General features: G+C 42.6%; 1 pseudogene; it reads right to left on the reverse strand.

Moving 5' to 3' along the window:
• Positions 1–688: 688 nt before the first annotated feature.
• Positions 689–3,757, reverse strand: LOC125577562 (annotated as a pseudogene).
• Positions 3,758–12,021: the final 8,264 nt, after the last annotated feature.

The raw sequence follows: 12,021 nt of genomic DNA on the forward strand, positions 1-12,021 counted from the left end.
TACGCATCGTCTGTATATGCCATCAGAACAATGTTTATAGAGGTAAGGTTCATCCCAATGATAGCGTCTTACTTCTCTGAAAAATTTCTTCCTCATATATCCCTTGAGTTCGTCTGGCTCAACCTCAGCTGCCAAATAGTTAACTATGTCGGCATACCAGGGTCGGTTATCCGAGTTTCTACCAATCGCGTATACCTCCCGTTGTGATAATTCCTCAGGTATAAGATTAATCTCATCACCGGAAACATTAACTTGTAAATTGAAGTTGATCTTAATAGACGGGGGTTCGTGATCTTGGTTATTGGAGAGTTGAGAAGTTATATCAGTCTCGTCATCGATCGATGTATTTCTACGTGAATCGACCGATATGCCATCTCTCTCATCGATCGATAGATCTTCAGATGTGAGAGATATTTGACCGACGAAAGATGTGTCTATGTGTGCAACATTCTCTGGGGGAAGAAATCGTCAATAGGGACATCATCCTCTATTCTTATCTGGGAAAGATGGTCAGCGACTCCATTATCCACTCCTCTCTTATCTTTAATCTCAATGTCAAACTCTTGGAGTAGTAGAAGCCAGCGTATGAGTTGAGGTTTAGCATCTTTCTTTTGCATTAAACATTTGATGGCAGCGTGATCAGTGTGAACTATCACTCGTGAGCCAATCAAGTATTGACGGAATTTTTAAAAAGCGTAAACTACAGCTAATAGTTCCTTTTCTGTTGTTGCGTAATTCCGTTGCGCTTCATCAAGCGTGCGGCTGGCGTAGTAAATGGCATGTAGCTTTTTGTCTTTCCTTGGCCTAAAACTGCTCCAATTGCGAAATCGCTCGCATCGCACATGATTTCGAAAGGAAGATTCCAGTCGGGGGCTTGTACGACGGGGGCAGTGATAAGGGATTTCTTTAAATCTTCAAAAGCTTTCATGCATTCAGGGGTAAAATCGAATTTAATATCCTTGCATAATAGGTTATTTAAAGGTCTAGCGATTTTGCTGAAGTCCAGTATAAATCTCCTGTAAAATCCGGCGTGTCCGAGAAAACTTCGCACGTCTTTAACAGTTTTGGGTGGAGGTAAACTGGTCATTACTTCAATATTAGCTCTATCTACCTCTATACCAGCGGCGGAAACCTTATGTCCTAACACTATTCCATCGTTAACCATGAAATGACATTTTTCCCAGTTTAGGACAAGGTTTTTTCTTCGCATCTTTCCAATACTTTGCATAAATTGTCGAGGCAACTCTTAAAATCTGATCCGTAGACTGAAAAGTCATCCATGAATACTTCCATGAAGTCCTCGATCATATCCGTTAAGATTTTCATCATACAACGTTGGAAAGTGGCGGGGGCGTTACATAGACCAAATGGCATTCTGCTATATGCGAAAGTTCCATAGGGGCATGTAAACGTTGTCTTTTCTTGATCATCCGGGTGTATAGGAATTTGGAAAAATCCGGAATATCCATCAAGAAAACAATAATACTGGTGATTAGCTAATCTCTCCAGCATCTTATCAATAAAGGGAAGGGGAAAATGATCTTTCCTAGTAGCGGCATTCAATTTCCTATAATCAATACACATCCGATGACCAGTAACGGTGCGAGTTGGAATGAGTTCGTCCTTTTCATTCTTCACTACAGTGATACCTCCCTTTTTGGGTACAACATGTACGGGGCTTACCCATTTGCTATCCGAAATAGGGTAAATAACTCCAGCATCAAGGAGTTTTATAATTTCCTTTTTTACTACTTCTTTTAGATTCAGATTTAATCTCCTTTGCTGCTCTATTGACGTTTTAGCGTCATCTTCCAAGTTGATTCGATGCATGCAAAGATTGGGAGAGATTCCATGAATGTCATCGAGAGAATATTCGATCGCTTTCCTGTACTTACGTAATTTATTTAGCAATAAAGCAAGTTCTCCGCTAGTGAGATTGGCGTTGACGATAACAGGGTAGGACTGGTCATAAAGGTAAGAGTACTTAAGAGCGCTGGGTAGAGGTTTTAATTCTACCTTTGGTGCTTTATCTTTAGAACAATTTGATTGTGAGGGAGGTTGTCGATCGACGGTATCTTGTAGGTATCGATCGATGACAACTTCTGAGTCGTCATTTTCTTCTACGTTTGCAACTTCGATGCTAGCGTCCATTAGTCGCATGTAATCGTCTGTCCTATCTGATATGCTGAAAATTTCATTTCCCATGTGGTTAAGGGTGTCTTCTAAGGGGTTGTCTGAACACATGTTTAGGAAAGAGTCCTTTTCATCCTCAGAAACTTTTTCCACGTAGAAGGCCTGGTCATCTATTAGGGGTCGCTTAATCAGTTTTTCCATATCAAAAGTCATCGAGATATCCCCTATGTTCAAATTAATTCGTCCTTCTTTAACGTCAATGATTGCTCCAGCTGTAGCTAGGAATGGCCGACCCAGAATGAGGGGGTCTTTGGGTTCTTGTCTGTATTTCAACACAACAAAATCCGTAGGCACGATGCAATCGTTAATCTTTATGGGAACATCTTCGAGAATTCCTTCGGGTACCCTAATAGATCTATCAGCTAAAACCAGGGTGATCGGAGTTGGCATAAACTCTTTATATCCTAACGTTTCTGCAACAGAGTAAGGCATAAGGTTCACGCTACAGCCGAGGTCACATAATGATCTAGGAAAGCGCGTGTTTTCTATTTTACAATCTAGGACAAAAGTACCAAGATCTGGTCTCTTTGTTGGAGTTTCTCCTTTAATCATAGCACGTACTTCTACTAAAATCATCATAACGCAATGTTCTGCAATTGGGTAGTTTGGAGATGTCATGTCCTTTATATACTTCTTAATCGAAGGTGCTATTTTTATAGCATCACTAAGGGACATCTCAACAGAAATCTTATCTAAGGCTTTCTTGCAGATCGCGTTCTCTAATGATTTCTTAGTTTGCGTTTTAGGAGGAAAAGGGGGTAAAGTTCTATAGACTCTTTCAATTATGGGTTCGGGTTGAGTAGACCGTCGATCGACGGGTTTTTCAGGTTGTCGATCGATGGTAGGTCTTTCAGGTCGATCGACGTCAGTTCCGTACTGTTGATAGATTTCGTCCTCAATCTCTGTATCTTCTTCTAATTCTAAGTCTATTGCCTTTTCCTTAGCCTTTTCAGCGGTGGTTTTCCGGTTCTCTTGAGATGGATTTGGGTCAAGATTGTTAAGAAGAATAGGATGAGAGTTGCTTTTTCCGGTCTTGTCAGTGTCGTCAGGTTTTCCAACATCTGTGTTATTCCTCGTATCTGCTGCGAGGTTTTTCCCGTTGCGCAGCATTACGGCACTGACTTGACGTCTCGGGTTTAAATCAGTTCTTCCGGGAAGATATCCAGCATCTCTTTTTATGGCAGTTGCAATCTCAGCTACTTGACCTTCTAATTTTCGGATTAGTTCTCCCAAAGAATCTGCTTTCTCCATTAATTCTCCGTAAACCATATTTATTTTTCCGTAAAACTCCGATTTTGTCTTACGGTTGCCAGTAAGAGCTTGTCTGATATTGAACCTCTATCTTCCGGTATGTGATTTTACAGCAGTGTCATAGCCTTGGGTAAAGCTATCGACATGAAGCACATAGTAGGGATTGGAACAATTCATTCTGTCATCCAAATAATCATCGGTGTCAGACAAAGCGTTGTCGTCGATCTGGGCTATATCAGATCGGTGTTTGTTTTGAAGAAAGGAATGAAGGGATTTAAGGGAATTCTTAATTTCTATCAAATCAGAATTGTCTTTTGGACTTGTGGCTTTTTCTATCTCTTCATCCATCATTTCATAGGATCTTCCCGTTGTCATAATCTTGATAAGACGTCTAGCTTCTTTGGGATTCCTAGTGATGAAATTTCCATCACTCGCTGTATCGAGTGTGGTTTTATAGCTCAAGTTAACACCTCCATAAAAGATGTTAAGAAGTTGTGTTTCTGAATAACCATGATGGGGACATTCAAGTTCATAGCCTCTGAATCTTCCCCAGGCGTTTTTAAACGATTCGCGTGGACCTTGGCGAAATGTAGAAATTTGCTTTCTTACTTCCCAGTAGCGTTCATCAGTGAAAAATTCTCTAAGGAAGGCACTTCTAATCTCTTCCCAACAAGTGAGTGTTCCTGCTGCCAAACAGTTTAACCACCTGAGGGCTTCTCCTTCTAGGGAGAATGAGAATAGTTTGCAACGATCATATTCATCTGGTATTAATTCTTCCAAAGTTTCAATGTGATCTTGTGGGTGCTCTGGGAGGGATCCACGTAATGGGTTTTGACGAACCATGCGGTAGTAATCTGCGTTAAACGTAGATTTCTTGGTATCGTCTCCTGGTATTTTGATAGAGGACCTACTGGAATAGGTCTTACCAGGATCAAGATAGTCTTGTATGGACAATTTTATATCTTCACTTTTAGTTAAGGTGGAATTTTCCTTAACAGGGATTTCAGTCCCCTGTTCAGTTTGGCTAGCTTCATTGCTCGTTTGACCATTTAGTTCAGTTTGGACTACTTTCTCATTAGCGGACTTGGTAAGAGAAAACTTACCTGCTTCTGGCTGGACGGTATCGATCGATGTTGGCAGCTCCGTATCGGTCGATTCTTCTGACTCAACGTCGCTCGATGGAAACGTGTCTCCGTCGATCGATGGTTGGTCACGCTCTGTGTTCTCCATTCTCCGTGTCTGCGTAACAGATTAAGGAAGAAAACTTTAACAAGTTTTTCGTAACAAGTCTATACTAAATTCTAAATTAAATCTAATGGTAATAAGAAAGAGTCCCCAACAACGGCGCCAAATTTGATATCACTCAAATTACCCTAAAGAGTGTTACTCTCATCAAAAGAGGTTCATATGTAGTACTTAGGGATCGAATCCACAGAGACTCTAGGATTACTAAACAGACTTAAATAATTAGAAATGAAGATAGACTAAAAGGTTTTAATAGTTTTAAAAGCAGTAAATGATAAATCGAAAACAATAGTGATTCAATAGATTGAATTGAAGCGGTTTCAAGAATGGGAAAGCAGCTAGATTCAGGTAAATCTCAGGTATGAAATGTATGCACTTAGTTTAGACTAAAGGGTTTGATGGTTTTTGAACTAAACAATGATTTAACCGGATAGGTTATCTTCACTAGATCTCGGATCTCAACTGTCGTATTTTGATCTCGAGAGAGTGTCGATCGATGTGACTTGATGTACGTCGACCGTTACACCATTGTTGAGCGGAAACGGTTAGTTGGACTCAATTAATCCTAAGATATAAAATGAAGGTGATCAATCTCAATTTTAGCATTAAGTTCACAAGCAATGAAAGAACAATCAAAACGCCTTTTTAATAGTCATATTAGCAGTACATAATTTCAACCATGGTGAGAAACCTAAATCTAACAATTGGTTTACTCAAACATATTCATGAGAGACAAAGTCATGATGGTGTGAAATAAACTCAAATGAAACATAGAACACAAATAGATAGAGTAATAGAAATAAAGGAGTTCAAGATCTTCTCTGTTTTGCAGTCTCAGATCTATCTCTCCAATCCTAAGCTCTTCTAATGGTAGCCAAAATGCTCATTCTCCAAACTAGGTCTTTTTGCAAGTGTCTGCCTAAAATGATACAAAACCCTAGTACATATAGCCTAACAGGCGGCTAGGAACTTAAATTGCAAATAATAGATCTTCTGGGAAATGAAATCTTTTAAATTCGCGATCTCATTCGTGCGACTAAGCATCGATCGATGCACATGTATGTTTGTCGATCGATGGTAAGTGATTATGATCGACCGATGTTACTCTTCAAGCGTCGATCGATTTTCCTTGCGTAAAAATATTCCAAAATGTCCCAAAAGTATCATTTCCTTCCATTAGGTGAATAAACCTGTAATTGCTTTGAAAAGACTCTAAAACATGATTAATACATCTTAAAACCTTCATATACCATGTATAAAAACGGGTGAAAATCATGGTATATCATAATGATAGCTTAAGTGGATTGAAACTAAAAATCGCACCTTTTGAGGGTAAAAATGATCCTGATGTTTTTCTTGAATGGGAAAGAAAAATTGAACATGTCTTTGATTGTCAAAACTTTTCTGAACTTAAGAAATTTAGAATAGCTGTTACTGAATTCTCTGGCTATGCTATTAATTGGTATGATCAAGTTGTGACCCACAGGAGGAGAACATGTGAGAGACCGATTGAGACATGGGATGAGTTTTCCATGCTGATGAGGAGACGATCTGTTCCTGCTCATTATCACCGAGACCTCCACCAGAAACTCCGACGCTTGCTTCAAGGCACTAAGTCCGTGGAAGACTACCACCAGGAGATGGAAACTTTGATGATCAAGGCCGATGTAGACGAGCCCGTGGACGCCACTATGGCTAGGTTCCTATCTGGCCTTAACCGAGACATCCAAGATCGCATGGAGCTTCAAGAGTATGGAACTGTGGAGCAAATGTTGTACAAAGCCATCCTGATCCAACAACAGGTCAAAAGAAAGAGCTACTCAAAACCGGCCTTTGCTCCTAAATCGTCCTTTACTCCTAAGCCGAGTTATCAAGACAAAGGTAAGTCTTCCGCCACAACAAATACAGCTTTAAAGACTGATGTTCCTGCTCGTGTTGACAAAGGAAAAGCTATTGAGAATCCTAGCCGTGCAAGAGACATCAGATGCTTCAAGTGTCAAGGCCTAAGACACTATGCCAACAAATGTCTGAACCAAAGAGTAATGATTCTCATGGAGAATGGAGAGGTTGAGTCCGAGGACGAGCAAGAGAACAAGGAGGATCTTGGTCCTATCTTTGATGAGGAAGAGGAGTCCTTTGACTACCCACATCATGGACCCTTGCTTGTTGCTAGTAAGGCTTGGAACGATCCCATCTTCGATGAGACGGACGGCCACGCGAATGGCCACATGGACGACGACCTTGGCACGGCCTTTGACATTGATTCTGAGCCGATCTTTGATGAGGAGGACCGCTTTGACTATCCAGCTCACGGACCACTACTGGTCACTAGACGTTCCTTGAGTGTTAAGCCCAAAACCAATGAAAAAGAACAAAAGGGAGAATCTTTTTCATTCTCGTTGTTTAATCTCTGAAAAAGTTTGTTCTTTGATCATTGATGGTGGGAGTTGTACTAATGTTGGTAGTGATACTCTTGTCAGGAAGCTAGGGCTGGCTACTCGACCTCTTTCTCGTCCTTTCAGGTTGGAATGGCTCAATGAAACCGGTGAACAGTATGTTAAGGAACAAGTCACGGTCCCTCTTACCATCGGACGATATGAGGATGAGGTTGTTTGCAACGTTCTTCCTATGGACGCTTGTCACATCCTTCTGGGCCGTCCATGGCAGTTTGATAAGAGAGCCGTGCATGATGGCTTCACAAACCGACACTCCTTTGACCATAAAGGAAAGAAGATCACGCTGGTGCCCTTGTCTCCATTAAAGGTTCACCAACATCAGGTCCAACTCAAGAAGAACCGCGACCAAGAGCCTAAGCCGGACGAACCAGAGTCATCTCAACGAAACTCCAACTTCTTCATCAAACAAAGTTAGGTTAAGAGGTCTCTTTGCTCTCAAAAGCCATTTCTTTTACTTGTGTATAAAGAATCTCTTATGGCTTCACCTTCTGATGTTGCTAGATGTTTTGCAGGACTTTTCTGATGTTTTTCCAGATGAGAATCCTAAGGGATTGCCACCAGTTCGAGGCATAGAACATCAGATCGACTTCGTCCCGGGAGCCTCTCTACCGAACCGGCCAGCCTATCAAACCAACCCAGTTGAGACCAAGGAACTTCAGAAGCAGATTGGTGATCTTCTGGAGAAAGGACATATCAGGGAGAGCCTCAGCCCTTGTGCCGTTCCTGTCCTCCTAGTGCCCAAAAAGGACGGATCTTGGCGCATGTGTGTGGACTGTCGTGCCATCAACAACATTACGGTAAAGTATAGGCATCCCATTCCTAGGCTTGATGACATGCTAGATGAGTTGCATGGTTCATCAGTTTTCTCTAAGATTGATTTAAAAAGTAGTTATCACCAAATTAGAATGAAAGAAGGTGATGAATAGAAAACTGGATTTAAGACGAAACTAGGATTGTATGAGTGGCTTGTCATGCCATTTGGTCTTACTAATGCACCTAGCACTTTTATGCGTTTGATGAATCATATCTTGAGATCTTTCATTGGTCATTTCGTGGTTGTTTACTTTGATGATATTCTCATCTACAGCAAGAACCTTGATGATCATAAGATACACTTGAAAACTGTTCTTGATGTCCTACGGAGAGAAAAACTTTTTGCAAATCTTGAAAAATGCTCTTTTGGAACAGATCATGTGGTGTTCTTAGGCTTTGTTGTAGGTGCTGATGGACTTAGAGTGGACGAGGAAAAGATCAAAGCCATCCGAGATGGGCCGAGTCCAACGACCGTGGGCGAAGTAAGAAGTTTCCATGGTCTAGCTGGCTTCTACAGACGGTTCGTCCGGGATTTCAGTACCATAGCCGCTCCGCTTACTGAGGTGATCAAGAAGAACGTGGAGTTCAAGTGGGAACAAGCCCAAGAAGAGGCATTCCAGATTCTAAAAGGGAAGTTAACTCATGCTCCTTTGCTTACTCTCCCTGATTTCTCTAAGACTTTTGAGATCGAATGTGATGCTTCGGGTGTTTGTATTGGTGCTGTTCTGATGCAGGATAGGAAACCCATTGCTTACTTCAGTGAGAAATTTGGAGGAGCCACGCTCAACTTCCCCACTTATGACCAGGAGTTGTATGCTTTGGTGAGGGCTCTTCAGACATGGCAACATTATCTTTGGCCAAAAGAGTTTGTGATCCACACGGATCATCAGTCCTTGAAAGACCTTAAGGGCCAGCAGAAGCTGAACAAGAGACATGCCCGTTGGGTCAAGTTCATTGAGACCTTTCCTTATGTGATCAAGTACAAACAAGGTAAGGACAATGTGGTGGCTGATGCCTTGTCCAGGAGGTATGTTCTTCTTTCAGCTCTTGAAACAAAGTTGCTTGGTTTCGAATTTATCAAAGATCTTTATGCAACTGATTCGGATTTCAAAGAAGTGTTCAGAAAGTGTTCCAAGACGGCCTATGGAAAGTACTATCAAGCTTCTGGATTTTTATTCTTTGATAACCATTTGTGTGTGCCCCAATGTTCTTTGAGGGAGTTGTTTCTTAGGGAAGCTTATGGAGGAGGCCTTATGGGACACTTTGGAGTCAAGAAAACGCACAAGGTGGTGTATGAGCACTTCTATTGGCCGAGCTTGATGAAGGATGTGGAAAAGATTTGTGGCCGATGTGTGGTTTGCAAGAAAGCCAAGTCTAAATCCAAAAACCAAGGTTTGTATTTTGCTCTTCCCATTCCTTTTCATCCTTGGGTAGACATATCTATGGACTTTGTGCTTGGATTGCCTAGATCTAAATCTGGTCGAGACTCTATCTTTCTTGTGGTCGATAGATTCTCTAAAATGGCTCATTTCATACCTTGTCATAAGACTGATGATGCTGTGCAAGTTGCTCATCTATTCTTTTGGGAAATTGTTAGATTGCACGGAATGCCGAAGACCATTGTTTCTGATCGTGATGCTAAGTTCCTTAGTTATTTTTGGAAAACGTTATGGTCTAAGCTAGGAACTAGATTGATGTTTTCCACTACTTGTCATCCTCAAACTGATGGTCAAACTGAGGTTGTGAACCGGACCTTGTCTGGATTGCTTAGGTCATTGGTTAAGTAAAATTTTAGACTTTGGGAAAAATGTTTGCCTCATGATGAATTCACTTACAATCACTCATTGCATTCTTCTACTAAATTCTCTCCTTTTGAGGTTGTTTATGGTTTCAATCCCTTATCTCCACTTGATCTTTTGCCCTTGCCTTTGAGTGAAAGAGTTAGTACAGATGGCAAAAGGAAAGCTGATACAATCAAGAAGTTGCATGAGACAGTTCGTGCCAACATTGAAGCCAAGACCGAGGTGTACACAAGGAAGGCAAACAAGAAGAAAAAGAAGGTCATTTTTGAGGAGGGTGATCTTGTTTGGGTTCATCTTAGGAAGGAAAGATTCCCAGAAGAAAGAAAGTCCAAACTCATGCCAAGGGTCGATGGTCCTTTTCAGATCCTTAAGAAAATCCATGACAATGCTTATCAGCTTGACTTGCAAGGTAAGTATGACATTTCTTCGAGCTTTAATGTTTCTGATCTATTCCCTTTTCTTGCAGATGATCCAGATTTGTGGACAAATCCTTTTAAAGAGGGAGGAAATGATGCGCCTCAGTACATGGAACCAGGCCAGGATGGAGTTCAGGACGATCAGGTCATTCCAACCGAGGTTCAGACAGACGCTTGTCCCAGACAGACAGACCGAGCCGTGCACCGGATCGACCCGCGTGCAGCCGGAAAGGAGCTAAGGCTGGAACCACATCCAGATGATCGAACCGACTGTACCGGAGCCCGTCTTCCCCGACCAACTCGCCAAGCCAAGACTGATGGTCGAGCCAGAACTCACTTGGGTCGAGTGGAAACCGAGACAGACCATAGTCTTTCCCTTTTGGTCCGTCTGATCCGAGCCGAGTGTCCGGACAAGCGTACTGATGGATCAGCCGGCCAGTATGATCAGTTCTTGAACTTTGATGATCAAAATTTCTTTAAGGCAAGGATTCTACAACTGTCTAAGGACTTGGGACGTGCTGGAACCAGAATGATGCATGAGCCAGACCCGACCGACTGTCCAGAATGAACCCCGTCCGTCCTGCTCCTTACCGCGAAGGAACCACTTGGTTCAGACGAACCTGGATGTTAGTCATTTATGGCCAGATCTGGATCTCAAGATATGTGGGAACCGAAATTCACACTGTCGATTTCCGTTTAAATAAGGAAACTAAGAAAACCCTAGTTTCCCAGAGGACCCGGATATCTGTTAATTACCACACGTCAAGCAATCAGAACACGAGAATAACAACGATAAAAATAAGAAATCGAAAAGAGAGCAAAGTAGATCTTATTCCGAATCTGCGTATGAACGTTACAACAAGGTATAAGCCTGGGCTCGAGAGCTGTCGGCGAGATTCCTAGTTCTAGCAACCCTAAGACGGCTAAACCTAATTGAGTCGCAGCTCGAAATAACAAAAACGGAAAATTGCCTAAATTGCTCTAAGTGCTAAGTTTGCTCTGAAAAAGTTCTCCTCTCTGCTCCTCGCCTAGGACTCCTTATATACTAGCTCCAAGGTCGGTTTACGCTTTTACTCTTCTGCCCTTAAGCCGTCATAGCATAAAATGGAGATTTTCCATTTTTCCCGTTCTTCACAATTATCTTCAAAACTTCCGTATTTATCCGCGGAAACTTGACATTTATCCTTCCTCGTGGGCCAAGCGTGAACCATGATGTGGTTTACGGGCTTCTGGTTAGGAAAATCGTAGGATGGGCTTCGAATCGTGTTTTAGGTCCCTTTGGGCCGTTTTCCGATCCGACACGTTTACTACGAGTTTTCCGCGGTTTCTAATCCGCAAAGTTTGATCGATGAATTAGAATAGCGGGAAACATGGACTGAGCTTTCTACGGTCTTCGGGAGATAGCATTCGAAGGTTTGACGAGAATGCATGGACTGGTGTAGTATCGATGTTCGGAAAGGTTCAATCGCTACACAGCGACCGAACTTTGGCTCAAGCCCGGTCGCTACATAGCGACCGAGTGAGACGAATGCTCGGTCGCTACGTAGCGACCGAGCTTTGGCTTGAGCTCGGTCGCTACGTAGCGACCGAGCGGGACGATCGCTCGGTCGCTACGTAGCGACCGAGCTTGGCTGAGCTCGGTCGCTACGTAGTGACCGAGCGGGACGAGCGCTCGGTCGCTACAAAGTGACCGAGCTTGGCTGAGCTCGGTCGCTACGTAGCGACCGAGCGGGACGAGCGCTCGGTCGCTACGTAGCGACCGAGCGGGACGAGCGCTTGGTCGCTACGTAGCGACCGAGCGGGACGATCGCTCGGTCGCTACGTAGCGACCGAGCTTTGGCTCGA

The sequence above is a fragment of the Brassica napus genome, chromosome A9 (assembly GCF_020379485.1).
Source record: "Brassica napus cultivar Da-Ae chromosome A9, Da-Ae, whole genome shotgun sequence".
NCBI classification, from domain to species: Eukaryota; Viridiplantae; Streptophyta; class Magnoliopsida; order Brassicales; family Brassicaceae; genus Brassica; species Brassica napus.